The 19,765-nt window shown below is 43.5% G+C and overlaps 1 long non-coding RNA gene across 4 annotated transcripts in view; it reads left to right on the forward strand.

Moving 5' to 3' along the window:
- Positions 1 to 2,462: 2,462 nt before the first annotated feature.
- LOC120400904 overlaps positions 2,463 to 19,765 on the forward strand; it is a 119,763-nt gene continuing 102,460 nt past the window's right edge. For all 4 annotated transcript variants that reach the window (XR_005596149.1, XR_005596147.1, XR_005596150.1 and 1 more), the window contains exon 1: positions 2,463 to 2,990. This is a non-coding gene — a long non-coding RNA (uncharacterized LOC120400904). The remainder of the gene's footprint in view (positions 2,991 to 19,765) is intronic.

Below are 19,765 nucleotides of genomic sequence, written 5' to 3' on the forward strand. Positions count from 1 at the left end.
TGTGATGCCTCTCCCCCACACCGCTACCATCCCAGCTGGAATATATGGCAGTGATTGGGGATGATAACATCTCCCCTGATGTCCAGTAGTGGTAGGGCCCTGGAACGCTCCACCTGAGTGGCAGGCTGGGGTGGAACGAAGGAGCTACCTACTCAGAGTTCCATGCTGGCTGACAGCTTCATGTTGGCACCACTAGTCACAGGTGAAGGTCCCATACACCTCTTCCTGCAGAGGCAATTACTTCCTCAGTGGCTTGAGAGTTCACAGGAGAACCCTTTGTCCATGCATAAGAACGGGTTGGGGTTTGGTCCACCTCAAATTGTTTTAATTTCAAAAATTTGCAAGTACTCTACTTGAAAATAACAATATCAAATTCCTTTGGGTCAAAGAATAAAGGATTCCATAATAGAGGAAGTAAGTTCCATTGCACCATGAAAGAAAAGACAAATGTCTTGGCTGTCCCCATGTGCCTTGAGCAGTACCCCAGTGTGGCTCATCTCTGTAGTTCGTTTTACAGTGAAATGTAACATGAAATGTTACAGCATAGGTTACACTTTGTATAATGGTTTTGTCATTGTAGTTGTTTGGTTTTGGTTTGGGTTTTGGTTTGTTTTCTTATACATGTTTATTGACCCCTTCAGGGTCTCAGCATAACCAACACAGCACTTTGGAAGGGCCTCAGATGGCATTATGCAGATGTTTGCTGAGCATTCAAACATTCCAGAGAGACTACTGGAAACATTTGCTAACATGATGCTCTGCAAACATAAACGTTATAACATGACACTCTTTCAAGATATGGACTCATTCTCACAACCAAGGCAGGATATATTCACAGGGTGAAAGAAAGATCTTCCCAAAATGGCATGTCTACAGGTGACTCTCACTCAAATGCCTTAAACATTTAACCCCTTATCTCTTGCTTACTCCTCCCATATAGTCTGTCTTTTCTTACAGTAATTATATTTGTGCTTACTCTTATTCCTTTGAAAGGGCATGAATCACCTAGCCACAAGCATATTATGCTCCATTAAAACCAGAGCCAATACAAAACAGGCCAAAGTGGGTTTACTTCATGCTTTGTCTTTCATTTCCATTATTTCCTATGAGCTATGTCATGTCTTAAGGCACTGCCTTGTGTTGGGAATGCCACTAAATTTCACCACCCCCAAGGGAAGATCAGGGGATGAATTACATGTCTTACAGCAGAGGCTTTAAACCTGTGGGGCACGCCTCCTTAGGATGTTCTGGAGAGGGGAAGGAATGAGCAGGTGGTTTGGGCCAGCATGCAGAGCTCGGGGAGGGAGCACCATCACCACCCCCGATTCACCTCAGCAGGTCACCCAGCCTATTGGTCAGTGTCAACATCCGCCGTGGCCATGCTGATTTCTGCTTCCGGCAGCCTCAGCACCCAGCACTAGTCCACTCCCAGAGACCATCACATGTGCCTCTCTCCACCCTGAAAACCTGAGGTGGGAGGGGCAGGTATTGTGTCTTTTTTTTGGTCTGTGTTGAGGGGATGCAACTAAACATTGTAACTCAAAGGAGGGGCTCAGGTCAAGAAGTTTGAAAACCGCTGTTCTAAAGGCACAAACAATCCTTCCGTGAGCTCACTGGTGCATATGGCAGTGTGCTGCCTGCACTCTCTCTCAATGGGCTGGTGAAGACGGGGGCAGGCCTCCTTTCCTCTTTGGGGTACATAGAAAACAGTCCTTCCATTCCTCTGAGCGCAAAGAATGAAGCTGGGGCTGGCCCTTATACAGTATGGGCTCTATATACATTGTGATAACTAAGGGCACAGTCCTGATCCCACTGAAGTCAATGGAAGTTTACCATGGATTTCAGTGGAAGCAGCTTTGATCTTTACATTTGTATGAACTTTGTAGTCAGTTATAACTCTCGTAAACAAAAAATGAGTTTTTTTTTTTCAGGTTGTTCCATTCTCCTCTTCTGTTTATAACTTTTGCAAACTCCCCCAAAAATAAGATGAAGTCTAAAGCAACATAGAAGGAGCAAGAATCTACCTGTGCTAATTCAAAGTAGTGTGCATATTACCTGTGGAAAAACAATGCAAGGGCAAAATCCTGCTTATCTTAGGCCTAGCCTACACAGGTTTTGTACCAACCAATGTAACTATTTCAGTTATGGGTGTGATTTGTTTACAAATATAGTTATACCAATACAACCCCTTCTGTGGATGCAGCAATACCAGTGAAAAGGTGCTTAAACCAGAACACTGTAGTTTATTCCCCTTCCCTTATGGGAATAGCTATGCCAGTATAAGCATTTCTATGCCAGTATAACTACATTCGCACTAGGGGGTTGTGATGAGGCATTCACTCCACCTGGAAAGGTAAAGATAGCATGGAAGGGGCTAATTAATCTGATAGGCTGCACCTGGGGGAGAATGAGGCAGGCTAGGCAAGCCCTAACAGTAGATTGAACCCAGATGGTCAGGAACAGCATGAGTTGGTGCAGCACTAGGAGGCTGAGAATAGAGGGAGCTGCAGTTGCTCTCCAGCCTGAGAGAGGGAAAGGAGGAAACCTGGGGAGAACAGAAGCCCTGTGGTCCTGTCCCTGAAGGAAAAGCATACCCAGAGAAGGGTGGAGAAAGAGTCTGACAGAGACAAACCAGGAGCAGTCTAGGGAAATAGTAGCAATGTTTGGGACTGTGCAGACCTTGGCTGCTGTTTGTGAGATCCCTGGCTAGAACCCAGAGTAATGGATAGGCCTGGGTTCCCCTACCAGCTGCTGGGGAAGTGGCACAGACCAGGCAGTGAAGCAGAGAACTGCCTAGGACAGCTGTCCAGTGGGACTTTAGTACCCTGTAAAGGGAGGACTACAGTGAAATGGCTGGAGGGCCAAGCTGTGAAGAAAGAGCATCCTGTCTCACAGAGAGAGGCAGCAGGACCTGTGAATGAGCAACAGAAGTAGGTGTCAAACCTGGGAAGAGCTAATCCCCTGAGTAGCAAGGAGGAGGCACTCTAGTGGTGAGTGGACCCTGTGACAGGGTTGTGCTGCTTTAACCATAGTGGGGAAAGTTAAAAGGGTACAAGGTGTGTGTAAACAAGGCCTGCCTGATCCAAGCTGTTTACCTCATAGGACTGCTTACTTGGAAAGGCTTTAGTTGGTGTTGGTCCTGCTTTGAGCAGGGGGGGTTGGACTAGATGACCTCCTGAGGTCTCTTCCAATCCTAATCTTCTATGATTCTAAGGCAAGTAGGATTTAGTCCTAAATTACTACATTAAATTGTTAAGCAGCTCTGAGAACTGCTGTTCCCTATTATGGTAGATAATTAAGGCTGTGTCCTCAGATTTCATGTGTCAATTGCACAGTTCACTTTTTAGTGACTTTTTTTGCAGCTCTTATCTCTTCCCACACCTTTCCATGCCCTACAAAGGGAAACATGGTTCTAACTCATTAACACTTTGAATTTTAAAAAAAGTACAAACATGGACTCAGGCTATATGAATGTCAGGCTACCTGTAAGCTGATATTTTTTTTTTTTAAAGTTCTGTGTTACTATCACTTATTGGAGAAATGAGGCTCAGGTGCTCCCTTCCCTCTGTCTCATGCTATTGCAGGTTTGGAGCTGAAACACTGTTTGACATGTTCATGTTCCCCTTCCTATCCGGGGGTTTCTCAGTCAATCCAGCATAAACTCCTCCTTTGCAGCTTCTGCTCCTCAGGTGTTGCAGAGTGGCCCTCTTAGCTCAAAAAGTGCAAAGTACTCCAAAGAAGGATTCTCATGTGTTACCTCTGATCCAGTAATAAGCAGGCATATTGGAAATTTCATGGAAGAGCTTGTTCTTATCACACTTTCTGCCTAACTTGGCAGAATCAAGAAGTTCAGGTATTTTAGATAAAGTACAGATGAGCATCTGAATTTTTGGGTACTTATCTGAATGGAATCTTTAAACCAGAGATTTGCCCTTCTTTAGTAGAGAGAAACTGCTTCTGCCACTGAAAACAATTTTTTAAAAATTTCAGGAAAGCAGAAATTATCACTTTCACCAAGCTGTTCCCTTAACACTGCATGAACTTTAGCTCTAGTATTTGTGTATAGAGACTTGATAAAACAGTCCCTTGAAGACAGATAGAAACCTGCAGGTAATTAAAAAGATAACATTATTCAGAGACTTTTGCTTTTGACTGAACAGTTGGGTATGGGTAATTATAGTCCCTCTTGGATTGGTTTCAGTGACTGACAACCCCCAACAATGCCCAGACCTCACTCCCAGCTGCACAGGGAAGTGAAATTGCAGACGGATGCAGATTTCCTCTAATTTATAGCAGCAGGAATTTTTGCTTGTTTTTTTTTTTTTTTTGGTTTTTGTTGTATTTAGGCTTATCTCATCTCATATTTGGAAGAGTTGTGTGCAGAGCATGTTACTTGTCAGCAACAGCACCACTTTCCAAGTCCATGAGCAATTAATGTGCTGTGATATTGTAATTTTTTTCTTATAAGTGAGGACTTAAAACTGTAACTGTGTGTTTGTGTATGTACATGTAAATCAATCAATGGCTGGTGCAACTAGACTACAGTTAAGTAAAAAGTATCCAAGTTTTTTCAGTAACTAATTAGATTAAATTTTTGTGGCTAGATGAGGTTGTTTCAGAGTTTCTGGAGTTTTCCACATCATTGCTTCTGTGGCTGAGTTACAGTGGTTTGAGTGCATTTTAGTATCAATTATTTGGTGGTCTTTTCAATTTAATCTTAATTCTGAATTTCTGGGTTTCTAATCTTTGCTTTTTGATGTAAAGTTTCTTATTCATTAGGTTACTGATGTTTATGCTCAACCTAAACACCAAATTAAGCAAGGGTATTCACGAAGTTAATATCTGTAAGCTATTCCTTTTTTGTTTTAAACTACAATTGGGGTGGGGGCATTATTTCAGGAAAGCAGTAGCAAGAACAGTTAGGTAATTTTGTAAGGGGCATGTGTATGGATGCAGAACCTCCAGTTAGTTGAATTTCTCTGATTTCTAGTTTTAGGCCAAACCACCTGATAAAATGCAAAGTAAACATCTGAAAATAGACCTTTATAAAATATAGGATTAAAAATTCCCCAATTTTAGTCTTCACAGAGTTGAACATTTTTGTTTGTGGAGGTATCCTGGAGACCTGAAGGTACCCTATGCTCATAGGGGATGCAGGACTTTGAAGGGAGCCAGTTATTCATAAAATTCAAGAAAAAAAACCAGGAGGACTTGTGGCACCTTAGAGACTAACAAATTTATTTGAGCATAAACTTTCATGAGCTAAAACCCACTTCATCAGATGCATGCAGTAGGAAGATTATAAATCACACAGAGAACATGAAACAATGGGTGTTAACATACACACTGTAACAAGAGTGATCAGTTAAGGAAAGCTATTACCAGCAGGAGAGGGGAAAAAACCTTTTTGTAGTGGTAATCAAAATGGCCCATTTCCAGCAGTTGACAAGAAGGTGTGAGGAACTGTAGGGGGAAAAAATAAACATGAGGAAATAGTTTTACTTTGTGTAATGACCCATCCACTCCCAGTCTTTATTCAAGCCTAATTTAATGGTGTCAAGTTTTGCAAATTAATTCCAATTCAGCAGTCTCTCATTGGAGTCTGGTTTTGCAGTTTTTTTGGTTGTAATATTGTGACTTTTAGGTCTGTAATCGAGTGACCAAGGAGACTGAAGTGTTCTCCAACTGGTTTTTGAATGTTATAATTCTTGATGTCTGATTTGTGTCCATTTATTTTTTTATGTAGAGACTGTTCAGTTTGCCCAATGTACATGGCAGAGAGGCATTGCTGGCACATGATGGTGTGTATCACATTGGTAGATGTGCAGGTGAACGAGCCTCTGATAGTGTGGCTGATGTGATTAGGTCCTATGATGGTGTCCCCTGAATAGATATGTGGACAGAGTTGGCAATGGGCTTTGTTGCAAGGTTAGGTTCCTGGGTTAGTGTTTTTGTTGTGTGGTGTGTAGTTACTGGTGAGTATTTGCTTCAGGTTGAGGGGCATGTTTTTAAGCAAGGACTGGCCTGTCTCCCAAGATCTGTGAGTTATGGGTCATCCTTCAGGATAGGTTGTAGATTCTTGATGATGCTCTGGAGAGGTTTTAGTTGGGGGCTGAAGGTGACAGCTAGTGACGTTCTGTTACTTTTTTTGTTGGGCCTGTCCTGTAGTAGGTGACTTCTGCATACTCTTCTGGCTCTGTCACTCTGTTTCTTCACTTCAGCAGGTGGGTATTGTAGTTGTAGGAATGCTTGAGATCTTGTAGGTGTTTGTCTCTGAGGGGTTGGAGCACATGCGATTGTATCGTAGAGCGTGGCTGTAGATAATGGATTGTGTGGTGTGGTCTGGATGAAAGCTGGAGGCATGCAGGTAAGATTAGTGGTCAGTAGGTTTCCAGTATAGGGTGGTGGTTATGTGACCACTGCTTATTAGCACTGTAGTGTCCAGGCAGTGGATCTCTTGTGTGGACCACTATACTTACCTACCTATTTCCCCATGTTTATTTCCTCACCCCCCTACAGTTCCTCACACCTTCTTGTCAACTGCTGGAAATGAGCCATTTTGATTACTACTACAATTATTTTTTTCCTCTCCTGCTGGTAGTAGCTCACCTTAACTGATCACTCTAATAAGAGTGTGTATGGTAACACCCATTGTTTCATGGCGAGGGGGGGTATCTTCCTACTGTATTTTCCACTGCATGCATCCAATGAAGTGGGTTTTAGTCCACAAAAGTTTATGCTTAAATAAACTTGTTAGTCTCTAAGGTGCCACAAGTACTCCTGTTCTTTTTGCAGATACAGACTAACATGGCCGCTACTCTGAAACCTGTCATAAAATTCAAGGAAGCTCCTGTGTCTCAATTTTTAGGGTGAAATCCATTCCACCCACATAGAGCCTGATTCTGATCCTAAACCCAGGGCCAGTGTGCAGGCTGCTTTGCAATCCTTCCCTGGGTCTGCTGTTCCAGCCTGTACAGCCACAACCTCTCTGTGCTGAGGCCAATAGATGTCCATGAGTACAGAGTCTGTGGTTCTGTCCCTGGCCTGCCCCTTCCTATGCTGTCCTATGAGGGGATAGCACTGCCATTTTCCATGGTATGTAGGGGGTCTACAACTAGTGCAAACACTCAAGCCATGGAGAATGCAGGCAGAAGTGAAGGAGAAGACATCATGACTTTCCTTAGCACTCGTGGTGAATTTTCAGCTTTAAACACAATGCAAAATCCACCTTGTGGTACAGACCTCTCTACAGGAGAACAGACTACAAAACAGTAACTGTGCGTGCACACAAGCTGTCTGTGTTTGGGGGGTGGGTACACCTTGCTCTTGCAAAGGGCAGCACCTCGGAACAGCTTAGAGAAGAGGTAGAGTGTCCTGTGTTTCAGTATATAGCAAAGCGTTTGAGACCCAATTCCAGTACACAAAGGGATGCTTAGAGGAACCAAAATGTGATTCCTTCCCTTACCCATAGCTAAAGTAAAGAGAATGTGAGAGAGGGGAATGGTCAAGCAAGAGAAACAAGGCAGGAATTACCTGGGCAGAAAGATCTCCCCACAGCCCCTCTACTAAATCTCTTTAAATCCTTATGCTGAATACACAGGTTAGTTCACCCCTGTCCTAAACAAATGGGTTCAGCAACATCCCACTGCCAAGACTCCCCTCCAGGGATGGGAGAAAAGAATTAATCATTCAGCTGTCAGGCCCTGCCTATGTTTGATTGCTGCTTGATTTCCATGAAGAACTGAACTGACTACATGCCTCTTCTTTCTCAGAGACACACCCATTCCTGAGATAACCCCACCTCCATTATATGCCATTTTTTGTGGTTATTCCAGGAGATATCCATACCAAAAATAGACCCAGCTCAGTGTAGGACCTCAGGTTGCAGGATTGTATGTTATGAAGGTCCCTATTTGCTGTTACCTTTAATATAGAGAGATGCTATTTTTTAAGACAACCCCGTCAACTGGATGAGTGTCTGGCTACATGCAACTGTCACTACTAGGCCCAAGGGCAGCTGAATGCTTAACAATGTTAGTTAGACAGTATAGCAGGAGGGGAATTTTTCATTGGAATGAGTTTCCCATGGAAAATGCAGTTTCTGCAAAATTGAAACTTTCCTCAAGAAACTTTGATTTTGGGGGGGGAGAAAAAAAATTCCATTGGAATAATCAGATTTTTTAACTGATCCCTAAACAATATAGCATATTGCTTTATGAAAGACATATATCTGCCAGGAAGCCCAGCACCTAGAAGTGTCTGGGGCCAGATATAAAACTCCCATAAGGCAACATGTTCATTTTTCTCTGACTGAGCAGAGTAACTCTGGGTTCATAATGGGAGGGGTTGTCCAGTTAGAGAACCTGGTCCATAGGAAAGAATGGGCAGCAGAACTACAGTAGTAATAAGGCAGTGCCCCATAGGCAAATGCAGTTTAATGTTGAAATGACTTGGGGACAATAAAGCATTTTGGATAATTTCAACAGACCAAAATGAAACATTTTGATTTCAGGAATGTCAATGTTACATTTTGATGTGAAATGTCCCAACACTTCTGAACTGAAATTTTTCAGAATTTTTTTGGTGGAACTATTTTTGAAATGTCAAGTCTCTCATTGTGAGGCAAAAACAAATGTTGACATTTCCTAAGGGTTGGACATTTGAATTTTTCTCACAGCTAATGCACTGGTTGAATGTGTTTACAGGTAAAGGTAAATAGGTAATAATTGGAGATATACCAATCTCCTAGAACTGGAAGGGACCTTGAAAGGTCATTGAGTCCAGCCCCCTGCCTTCACTAGTAGGACCAATTTTTCCCCAGACCCCTAAGTGGCCTCCTCAAGGATTGAACTCACAACCCTGGGTTTAGCAGGCCAATGCTCAAACCTCTGAGGTTTCCCTCTATGCCCAATTTACAAGGATGTGAGTCTGTTGCAGCCATAGCTTAAGAAGGTCCCAAGTGCATCAACCAAATAAGCAGGAGTTTGAGAGGTCCACCCAGCTCAATTCCCCACAGGGGTCATCATTTGCAATGCCTTTTCATTGGGTTTGCTCTCAACAGTAGGGATTGAATATGGAACCTCTGCATCGTAATACATGAGCTGTTACTAACTGAGCAAAGAGACCCACCTCACCTAACCCAGACTATAGCAGTCTCCTTTACCTTTGTGGCCTAGCCATCACCAAAGAAGGTCAGAGTGCCATACTGAGCTGGCATAGAATCATAGATTATTAGGGTTACATTCTCCCCCACATGCACTTGGCAAGACTACTAGAGGCTCCTCTGAGGCCTCAGGGATCTTTAGGGAGGTGGAGGGTGGGAGAGGGTGGCAAAAGCCAAATAGAGAGAGAGGAGATGAGCACATCATCAGTTTGTCAGCAATCTTATGAATAGTTCATCTTATGGTGTACTTGTTTTGGTTCTGTCCTTTTCTCAGTCTAGTTCTTGCTGCACTTCCTGACTGGCTCCTTGATTCCTTACAGTATTGTGAATATTACACTGTTTATTGCTCACCAAGGCGGGCTGGGACCCATTCGGTGTACGTCCTCAAAACCCTTGGAGGCACTTCACAATAGCATGACTAATTGATAACATTAGCTCTTATTACCAATGAACAGACAACAAGGTCAATAGCCTTCCAACCAAACTAGACATGCCTCTTCTACACATTGGCTAGTGGAATATGGGTTACATGCAACTTCCCTAAAATCCTTACTCCCAGGTGTCCCTTAAAAACACTTGCAATTTGCCCAGCCCAGACAGAATCGATTCTTCTTTTAATGGTTTTTGGTGTCTATATATTACAGTGAATGCCAGACTTCAAATGCTTAAAATAGATAAATATCCTGCTTCCAGCAGAGACCAATACCAGGCCACAGAGGTAAAGGGTTTTTAAAAAGTAGATATTGTGTATCAGCCATCTGTTTTTAATTAGGCAAAACTTAACTATTACTAACATCTCCTCAACCTCCAGGTCATTTTAATTACAAACTGAGACTTTGCACCCCATTCATTAGGGAATTCGAAATTCAATTTTAGTCTGCTTGTGGCCTTATTACAGTAGTGCTGTCTGTCTCCTTCACCCTTCTTTTTCAAACCTTGAACACTAAGAGAATTCCCTCTCTCTAACCAATGCAGTGCACTTCCTTGATGTTCTTAAGGAACATGCACTGAATGTACATCAGTCTGACATGTTAAACACTTAAGAGGGTCTCTTAAAATGAACACCAAAGGCCAGGTCCACTGCCTGTGGGCAAGAACCTTTGTGCTAGGTGGAAGGCTAGAAGACCATTTTTCTGCCTCAGTTGTCATCTGTACGGCGCAAAAGAAGCAAAGGTTTAGCATTAAGTGCAAGGAAAGAGGAGCTTCCCTTCCCCGCAAAACAATAAAAGGAATTCAGGAACAGTCAGGTGAAGGAGGAGTCCTAGGAAGAAGCAATGGAGACCTGTTCTGCCTGGGGGTAGGGGTATGTAAGAGTGTCTAAAAGGAATCCTGATGAGATTAAGGGCCTGGTTCTGCACAACGCCAGTAAGGAGGTTTGTGCCTGTAAGTACAAGGGGAAAAGGTGACTAGCATGGGAACCTGCTCCTGCATGAAGGCAAGCATGAGAAGTTATTCCTGCCTAGTAGCAGGAGTAAAGCTGAATGGAGGACACAGAGCTAAAAGTCTCATTGGCACAATGAAGGGTATTCTTATTCATGTCTTTTCATGTGCACTGTATTTATCCTGTGCTATCAAGAGCTAAGGAGTGAGCACAGTTGAGCTTGAGACTTCTGTCTGCTCAGCCAGTCAGGCCTAGCACTCTGAAGGGATCTGAGGTTTTCAGAACCAGATAAGCAAATGCCTCTGATCCGCAGCACTTGGCACCCACACCGCAAGCAAACTCATCAGTCCACTATCATAGTCAGGTCTGTGTGGGCAGATGCCCTCATCGTATGAGAGGAGGAAGGGTATTGTTAGAGGGATGCTAAGCATCTCTGCTGCGTCAGGGTGGCTGCTGGTGCAGAGGTAGGTGGTGAAGAGCCAGAGCAAGGCTATGGGCCCCATGTGAAGGGCCAGAAGAGAAAATCTAGTTAGTGATTTTTTTGGAGGTAAATCACAATATAATCTGCTGCTGGACCCACAGTCCCTGACCAGCTCTGCAGCTGTGTACATGAACAACAGCTGTGGGGCCAGAGCATGACCTAATGTATTCAGGCAATGGCACAGGCAAACTGAAGGCATAAAGGGGAAAAAAATGGGCTGATCCATGGCACAGAGCCAAGATGACTGAACACCTGGCAGCTCTTCAGGGAAGAGTGAGACAGCCGGCATCAATCCCTGTGCTCTCCTCACAGGCTCTGGCATTCTGCCACAGCTCCAGCCCAGCGTGACCCATGAGGGGGCTGGGAGATCTGGACACTGACCATGGCTAACCAGGAACTGATGAACGTTTCTAATAGTGCAAAGCACCCGCAGAGCCTCACACGGGAAAGGAATTTAAAGGGTCCTTACCTAAACCTTCTTTCGTCAAGGGGCACAGTGCTTGAGCTGTACAATAGCCAGAGCTATGATCACTCCCTCTCCCCACACACCATATGTCCTCATCATTTACAGTGTCCTGCATGTTGCTGGAGAAGTGATGTCACCGGTCAGCTTATGTGACCACCAGTGCTGGCTGCTGATCTGTCTGGAGAGGGCAGATGAGTGCTCACCTCCTCAGGCTGCTTCTCTGTCCTAATTTCACAGGTACATCTGCTGGCACATTCAGCCTCTTAGATGAAATCTCGGCCCTTGGTGAATCCCTCATCCAAGGTTTCTCCTCTTTAGAGGACTGTGGTGTCTGCAGAAGAAGAGAATTCCAGTCAGGTGCATGTAGAAGCAGTAGATGCACCTGCTGCACCACAAATACAGTCCCCATTACCAGAAAATTAACAGGCTATTCCCAAGACTCGCATATGCTGTCCCTGCCCTTAGCGTGTTAGGGATGAGAATGCAGAGGGGTACAAGCAAACCTGCCGCCCTTCACAAAATTGAGGACCAAAGCATACTTCTCCTCTCCCACCACCTAACACAATCTTCAAAACATTTTAATGGGAAACCTTTAACATCCTCCTTATTTTTAAATTAAGCCTTGTTTGCCTCACTTTTTTGTTTCTATAATGTAAAATGTACTTCATTATTGGGCTTCAAATTTCTCACACACTCAGCAGGCATGAAATAGGAATTTGAATTTTAAATTTACCACTTTGTTCAGCACAATCAATGTAGCTGTTCTGGTTTTTGCCAAGTATAACTGATGTAATTTTGTATAATAAACAAAACATCTGTATCCTAAAACACATTTGTTCATAATCCCAGACAGGGAGTCAGGGCTTATTCCCTGGATTTTTAAATTGATGTGCACAAAGTTTCAGACCCTAATATGAGTGCCGTACAATGTGTTAAATAGTCCCTTCAAGTTAGAGTATATCAGAGTGCAAGAGATTTGCCTTTTTTATATACAAAATTGCATTTTAAAAAGCCCTACGTTAAAAGAATGTTGTTTTGTTTGCAAACTCAAGCACTCAGATTCAGGAAATGCCTCTGTGTGGTCACCTGTGCAACTTTAATTCTGTCCCCCAGTACATCCAAACTCAGGGAGATAGGGGTCTGATGGGGAAAATAGCCATTAAAGACTGTATTGTAATGCAGGGGAGAGAATTAAGGCTGTGCGAGCCCTGTCAGTTAATAAGATAATAAAGGTAATAAATGAGCATTCTGTGATGACGGGAATGGCTATTGTGACCATTCCTTACACCTGCTACAAACTGAATGGTGGCTGCCTGCACCTGTCCACGCTCCCTTACTGTGTATTCCGCACAAGCTTTATTCACACTGCAGCCATAGGCAACTGCAACATAAAAGATTTTGGGGAAGAATGTTGGAGTGCCACATTCTCTTTCTGATGCCCAGCTTCTACCCAAGCTCCTTTACATTGTCTCCCTTCCAGGTCTGCATCTTACACCAATGTTTTCTCCTTCTCTCAAGCTTGGAATTGGCTCATGTCCCTACCCAGAAGAGCTGTTCCCTCACTGGGTCTTGGTGAGGTTACTCCCCCGCTGTCCTATAGCCTATAGAGCTTTGATCCTTTCCAAAGTCCCACCCTTCTTCACTGCCAGGATCACATCCTACTTCAGGGCCTCTACTCCACAGAGCTGCTGACCAATCCCCAGCTGCTGTGCAGTCCTATTCTCAGGTTTATATGCTCTCGATTGTAGTGGTGCTCACTGCAGATTCTGATTTTCCTCCCATGTACTCGTTCTTCAAAATTAGTCATTGGTCTTGATTACACACACAGTATCTTGCTATTTTGAAAAATAATTGACAAGAAAGGAAATCACCACATCACTAGAACTGACTGTGTTGCTCACTGATTTCAAAATAAAATATTGTAGGACAGCAGATTTATGCCGTTCTTTTGCCCATGAGGCCTCTAGTTATGGCTGGCACTAGCCCTTAAAAAAAGCAACATGTTGACATTTCAGCGAATGCTGAATTACAATGGACATCTTATAACAAGCCTATCTGACAGCAACGTGCATAAATTGGCTGCTGTCCTTGCCCTTACAGTGATGGGTCACATAATAGGCTATTGTTGAGACAGCCCTAAGAAAACACAAACTTGAAAACATACAATTTTAGCATGTGTGTTAAAACTAAGGAGGGATTCATAAAACTGCCACAGCAAATTCACTTCATTCAATTATCGAACACGTACAAGATAATGCCATTGAATATTGTGCTGTTTCAGTTTCCATAGGCTTGTCTGATAGGAGACAATATCCCAGTCTCCAGCCTAATATATTAGTAATTCAGCACCTTGCATGTCTGGATTATGTATCTGTACATGGTTCTCAATAGCTATTGGCTCAGAATAGCTAAAAGGAAACAATGACGCCTACATATTAAGCAGTTGAGCACCAAAGAACCTCAAACCACCAGCAGATTCTCCAAAAAAAATCTGCTCTGCATACATATCTTTAGAGGAGCTCAATTAACAATGCCGCCTAGAGCAATGGATAGGTGCTTCCTACATCTGAAGAAAAGACCTTTTTTTGTATTTACACTAAGGGCCCTGTATGCTATGCTGCCAGAATGGCATGAACAGCCTTAGTGTAAAAGAGAATCAAGCTCAGAATATTTAAGTCATCCACATGCCAAGGGAAACAGTTGAGTTGAAAAACTGAACACTTAGGTCTGCCAGGTTCTGAGACTGAAGCTTTAGCTGCTGAGGTAAGTGGCAGAGTTCATGTAACACTTCATGCCTAAATCACCAATTTAAACTGATCCCGTCAGTAGTTACTGAACATTGTTACCATTTGACTGTGTGTGTCCAATGTAAAACACATTGCGGGGCTCGGTCTCCTTCCTAGTAGATAAATGCCCACATCATAAAACCCATCACTACAAATTGACACGTTAACAGTTGCAACAGAGAGGCCAAGTAACACAGGGGCCAGACAAACTGCAATGCCACGGTCCTAGATGTGCCTCAACCCTGTTCTAGAGAGTCCACTGTCTTGGCAGCATGGGGAAAGATTCCACTGCTACTACTGTGGCTATATAATAGGACTTCAATCTCCCAGGCAATACCTTTCACAAGCAGGAAGTTCACTAAAAATGGTTCATATAATGCAGGTACCACCATTAAAGAAGGCAGGGGGAGGACTTTCTGATTAAAATACTCATTACATGGAGGCTCATAAAATGCCACTCTGCTGCTTTTTTAACTATGGATATGTCTACATTGCAAAAACCCCCAAGCTGGCCCATATCAGCTGACTCAGGATCACAGGGCTTGGGCTAAGGGGCTGTTTAATTGGGGTTTAGATATTTGGGCTCGGGCTGCACCCTGGACTCTAGATCCCTGTGAGGTGGGAGGGTCCCTGAGCTTGGGCTGTGGCCCTATGTGACCTCAAAATTTTTTTAAATTTCCACCTCTAAGCAACAGACAAGCAAACAGTAGTAAAACTGAAAAGCTCGTTCTGGAGAGGAACCAGGTTTCAGGTGGTCAATGAATTAAGCAAGACTTAATTTCTTGTAAACCTCTATGGGTCTTGTGGCACTGCTGCACCAGGTGTTTCCTTCTCATAACTTGTGGGTGACGGCACAAAACTATTTTATTATTTACTTGCTTTATAGTGATGCTCCTAGCTGTAGTATGTTTAGCCTCGCACACACCCCTGGGAGGTAGGATGGTATTGTTTTGCACATGGGGTAGCTGAGACACTGAGAAGTTATGTAATGATTTGTCCAAGGTCCCATAGCAGAGCTGGGGATAGAATATAGAGCTTTCAATTCTCCGGCCAGTGCCTTAACCTCAAGGCATCCAAAACAGCCAAGGGCAAGATTCTACCCTGTGCACTAGAGGATGGCGGGGCCGGTCCCCGTTGTGGCTAGAGCTGTTGGAGGAACTCTGGCTGGTGTCTCCAAGCTGCATGAGTTGAAACAATAGATGTGATGCCTTTGGAAATGTTACAGCATGCTTGCCTCTCTACATTCAGCTGGCTGCATTGATGCTCTCTGCTCCGTTCCTAGTGGACTGTCACCTTGCACTCTCCTAACCCCATTCAGACCATTAGCTCCTGTGCTGGCACTAGCAAGGATTCCGGATAGTCCCTGGCAGGTGTGCTAGGGAGAGCTCTTTGCACCCTTCCCTTCTATGCACATTCATTCAGGGGACAGCCAGCATCTGGCCATAACGCAGCAGAGGTTCATATCTTTTAACACATCTGGATAGAAAAAAAGATGTTTTAAATTTCTTCAAACTCACAAAACAGCAGAGGGTCTGTCTGCCTCTGCTGGGAGCCTGAAATAAAACTTTAAGAAACCCTCCAAAACTCTGTGCAAATGGTAAAACATTGGGCCTTATTCTGACTCCACTTTCATGCATTTTTGCAGTGGGGTACCTCCACTAAATTCCTTTTACTTGCTCCTGACTGACTTCAATGTAATGAGTTCAGCGTGAGGGCCAGTGTGGGTTTTTAAAGGCTTCAAGTAGGCTAGAGCTTGGCCAAATAGCTAAATTAAAAATGTGTTTCCAAGGTTTTGGCCAGCAGTCACCATAGCCTACTGTAAATCAATTTAGAACAGTTGTGCACAGCTTTTAAAATCCAGGACTGGAACATTTTAATTGGGGAAGTGGGGTAAATATTGCTGGGCCATAGTCCCATTAAAAACAAGGACTTTTTATGGAGGCAAAAGCTACACAAAACTCAAAAGCCATCATGCCATTCCATCCCCACTATAATTCGAGGTAGCTTCCTAGGATTTTGATATAATTCTCTAGTACTGAAAACAGCAACAGAATGTAATTCACACTATGGGATCATTCTCCTTGACATTAGAATCCCTTGACTGTATATCTTTGCTTTCCTGTCAGAGAAGTCTCTCCCTGTGCTGTTGGCATATGTGGATAAAATCTGTTGGCAACAGTGAAGTGGTGCGAGCTTACCTCAGCAGTGAATTTGGCCTTTTTGTGGCCTATGTCATCCTTTCATACCATTTCTGATAAAGTAAACCAACCATGATGCTCTTGCAAACTAGTGTTTTGGACTGCAAGGCCCTATTGCCTACTTTACAAGAGGTGGCACTCAAAATGTCCTCTAATAATATTGAGAAGGGGAATGATTTATTTCAGTCTTTTCATCTGCCTGCCCTTGATGGGCTGAATTAAAAAGGAGAGGACTCTTGAACTTCCACTAGATGGGTATAAAACGTGAAACAGGATACTATTATTTATATGTTAGTGGAAACTTCCAAAGACAATATACAAAGGAGTTTCCTTTCTTCTTTCACAACAAATGTATTATTGGCAGCTTCCAGGGACAATATGCCTTTTGTGAAAACAAAATGGTCAACACTTCACTCGGGTTTCCCTTTTTTTTTTTATGTTCTCCAAAACAAAAAACCTTGACCAGAGCAGGATTTAGTAGGAGGTAGAACTGATGCAAACAGGGCCAGCTCTAGGCACCAGCTTGGGGCAGCACAATTTCAGGGGTGGCAATTCGGACACTTTTTGTGTGTTTGGGTGTGGGGTGGCAGCAAAAACCCTAGAGCCGGCCCTGGATGCAAACCCCACTGCCTGTGAAAATCCTGTTAGGACTTGATAAGTTTATGGAGGGGAACATATGATGAGGTTCTGTACAGTGGCATATGGTCCAGCTGTGACTGCTGGTAGCAAATATCTCCAGTGGCTGGAGATATGACACTAGAAGGGGAGGGCTCTGAGTCACTACAGAGAATTCTTTCCCAGGTGGCTGGCTGGTAGGTGTCCCCCACATGGTCAGGGTCTAACTGATCAACGTATTTGAGGTCAGGAAGGAGTTTTCCTGCCGGTCAAATTGGCAGGGATTGGGGGGTGAGGGGGTCGCTCACCTTCTGCTGCAGCGTGGGGCACCAGTCACTTGCTGGTTTGAACTAGGGTAAGTGGTGGACTCTCTGGAACTCAGTCTTTTTAAATCAAGATGTTGAGGACTTCTGTAACTCAGCCAAAGGTTATGGGCCTACTACAGGAGCAGGTGGATGAGGTTCTGTGGCCTGTGATGTGCAGAAGGTCAGACTAGCTCATGATGATCCCATCTGGCCTTAAAGTCTATGAGTATAAGAAGGGTATTAAGTGCACTTAAATGGATGGTACTGTCAGAACCATTCTGCTTTCTCAGGAAAACAGCGCCCTCAAACTATGTTATGAAGCTTTAAAGTAGGCATTGCTGTTCAGCATTGATGCCACAGGCCAATGAGACTAAACATCTGGACACAGAAGAGCCTTTTTTAATCAAATGCAGCTGCAGAGAGCCACAAGAGAATCAAATGTATTTATTTGTAACAGGTACCTGTTCATGTCGCCTGTGCCATCCTATTCCTTGAATCCTTTCAGTGGTTTCCGCTCTTTTACTTGTAGTAGAAGCAAATCTCCATCTCTTTTTGTCTCTGCTGAGATTTCTGGATTTATTTCCTCCTCCTCTCCCTCACACTCTTAGGTTGCTTCCTTTGCCTCCTTTTGATCTCAAGAGATAATGTGGTGCAGCAGATAGGCTGGTAAATGAGGACTCGAGAGAGCTGGGTTCTATTTCTAGCTCTACCATTGACTTGGTGTCTGACCTCAGGTGAGTTTCTACACCTCCCTTTGTAAAACAGGCATAATGTTTTCCTGCTTCTATAGAGCACTACAGATGAAAAGGCTATCAAAGTGTTAAGCATTCAGGCATTCTTTCAAGATGTCTCTATATGTGGAACAGCCTTCTTGTCTGCTAAATGCCCCCTCCTTCTCCACAGTCTTCCAGTTTTGATCTTCATGTTGACTCTGTCCCATTGTCATCACTCTGTTTGTTTTGCTAGTTTCATATGTCTGTCTTCATTAGATAGTCATGGTCCCTACCCTGAGGAGCACACAATCTATGTGTTTGTGAAGTGCTGTATACTTGTAGGGCACCCCATAAACAGAGGGGTGTATGTGTGTGTGTGTCTGTCTAATTTTGGGTTCTACCTATTTCTGAGACCGCTCCTATCTCTTTGTGATACCACAAGCCAGCCATCCTCTTCCTTAAATCAGAATGATCTCGTGACAGGGTTTTCTTGATGATGGATTCTCAGCTCTGATATGCACTTTCCCTGTTTGATTCATTATAGCTCCATTCTGATTACCTTTGTGGCCTGCTTCGAGGCCCATCTGTTTTCCAAGTACTCTAATTTTAAGAAAGCTGCTCAAATGGAAACATCCAAGCAGAAGTTTCAGCTTCCCACAGCTGGCTAGAGCTTTAACTTAAATGTCTGTGTGTATTAGTCTTTGCCTGTCTGTGTGAGTGTGTCCATCTGTTTGTGTCTCTGTGCTTTTGTTTTATTTTAAGTTGCCATTTCCCAGGGCAGCTAATATCACATCATTGTCAGGATGTCAGACAACACCTGCTGTACAACTTACTCCGCTTCAGAAAAGAACAGTAGGTATAAATTTTTGCCATAGACTTTAGATTTCAGGATGCTGAATGAGGAAAATATCCATATAAAGAACACAAGGAGAGCCTTAAGGAGTTTCCTGACAGGAATTTTTGCTGATGCAGTTTGTTCTATAGCTCTCTAATTGGTATGAGGCTTCTGTTATCGCAATTTTTGCTCACTTGCACAGATTTTGTTTACCTGCTGTGAGGGAGCCACAGTTCTCTGTTGTTACAGCTATTAATGCCATTACTTTCTCAAGCACTGACAATAAAAATATCAAATCTGTCTGAGTGAACGTGGTGGCGTGGGCCCCTTAGCTTTGACATCTACACGTGAGAGCCTTTGTGGAATATCTCTCAACTCTTCAGACTTGCAAACTTAACTTAAATGGCTCTAACAAACACATTACTTTTAATAAGGGATTTTTCATGAACAATGAACTGCTTCTAGTGATATGCCCCAATTCTACCTTCATCCTTCTTCCAGGCCAAGGAACCTTAACATAGGTCTAGGACAACTGTAGCTGACATAATAGCTGTGAAGGGCTTATGATCCAGCAGATGAATCCACCCTGCTGAGAATGACTCATCTAAGAGGCCTATTCACCAGAGGAAGAATTTTTTATTATTAGCATGTCCCCAACCATGTGCCTGTTTAGCACTGTTGGTTGGGAGTGGCAGGGCAATGTCTCCTTTGCTCTCTATCTTGTGCACAATATTGACAGGAGCATGAAATAGCTGCGCTTTGGAGGAATGCAGGCATTATAATTTCCTGGGCTGTTGCATGGGAGCACAAGAGGGTGGGAAT

The sequence above is a fragment of the Mauremys reevesii genome, linkage group 3 (assembly GCF_016161935.1).
Source record: "Mauremys reevesii isolate NIE-2019 linkage group 3, ASM1616193v1, whole genome shotgun sequence".
In the NCBI taxonomy this organism is placed as follows: Eukaryota; Metazoa; Chordata; order Testudines; family Geoemydidae; genus Mauremys; species Mauremys reevesii.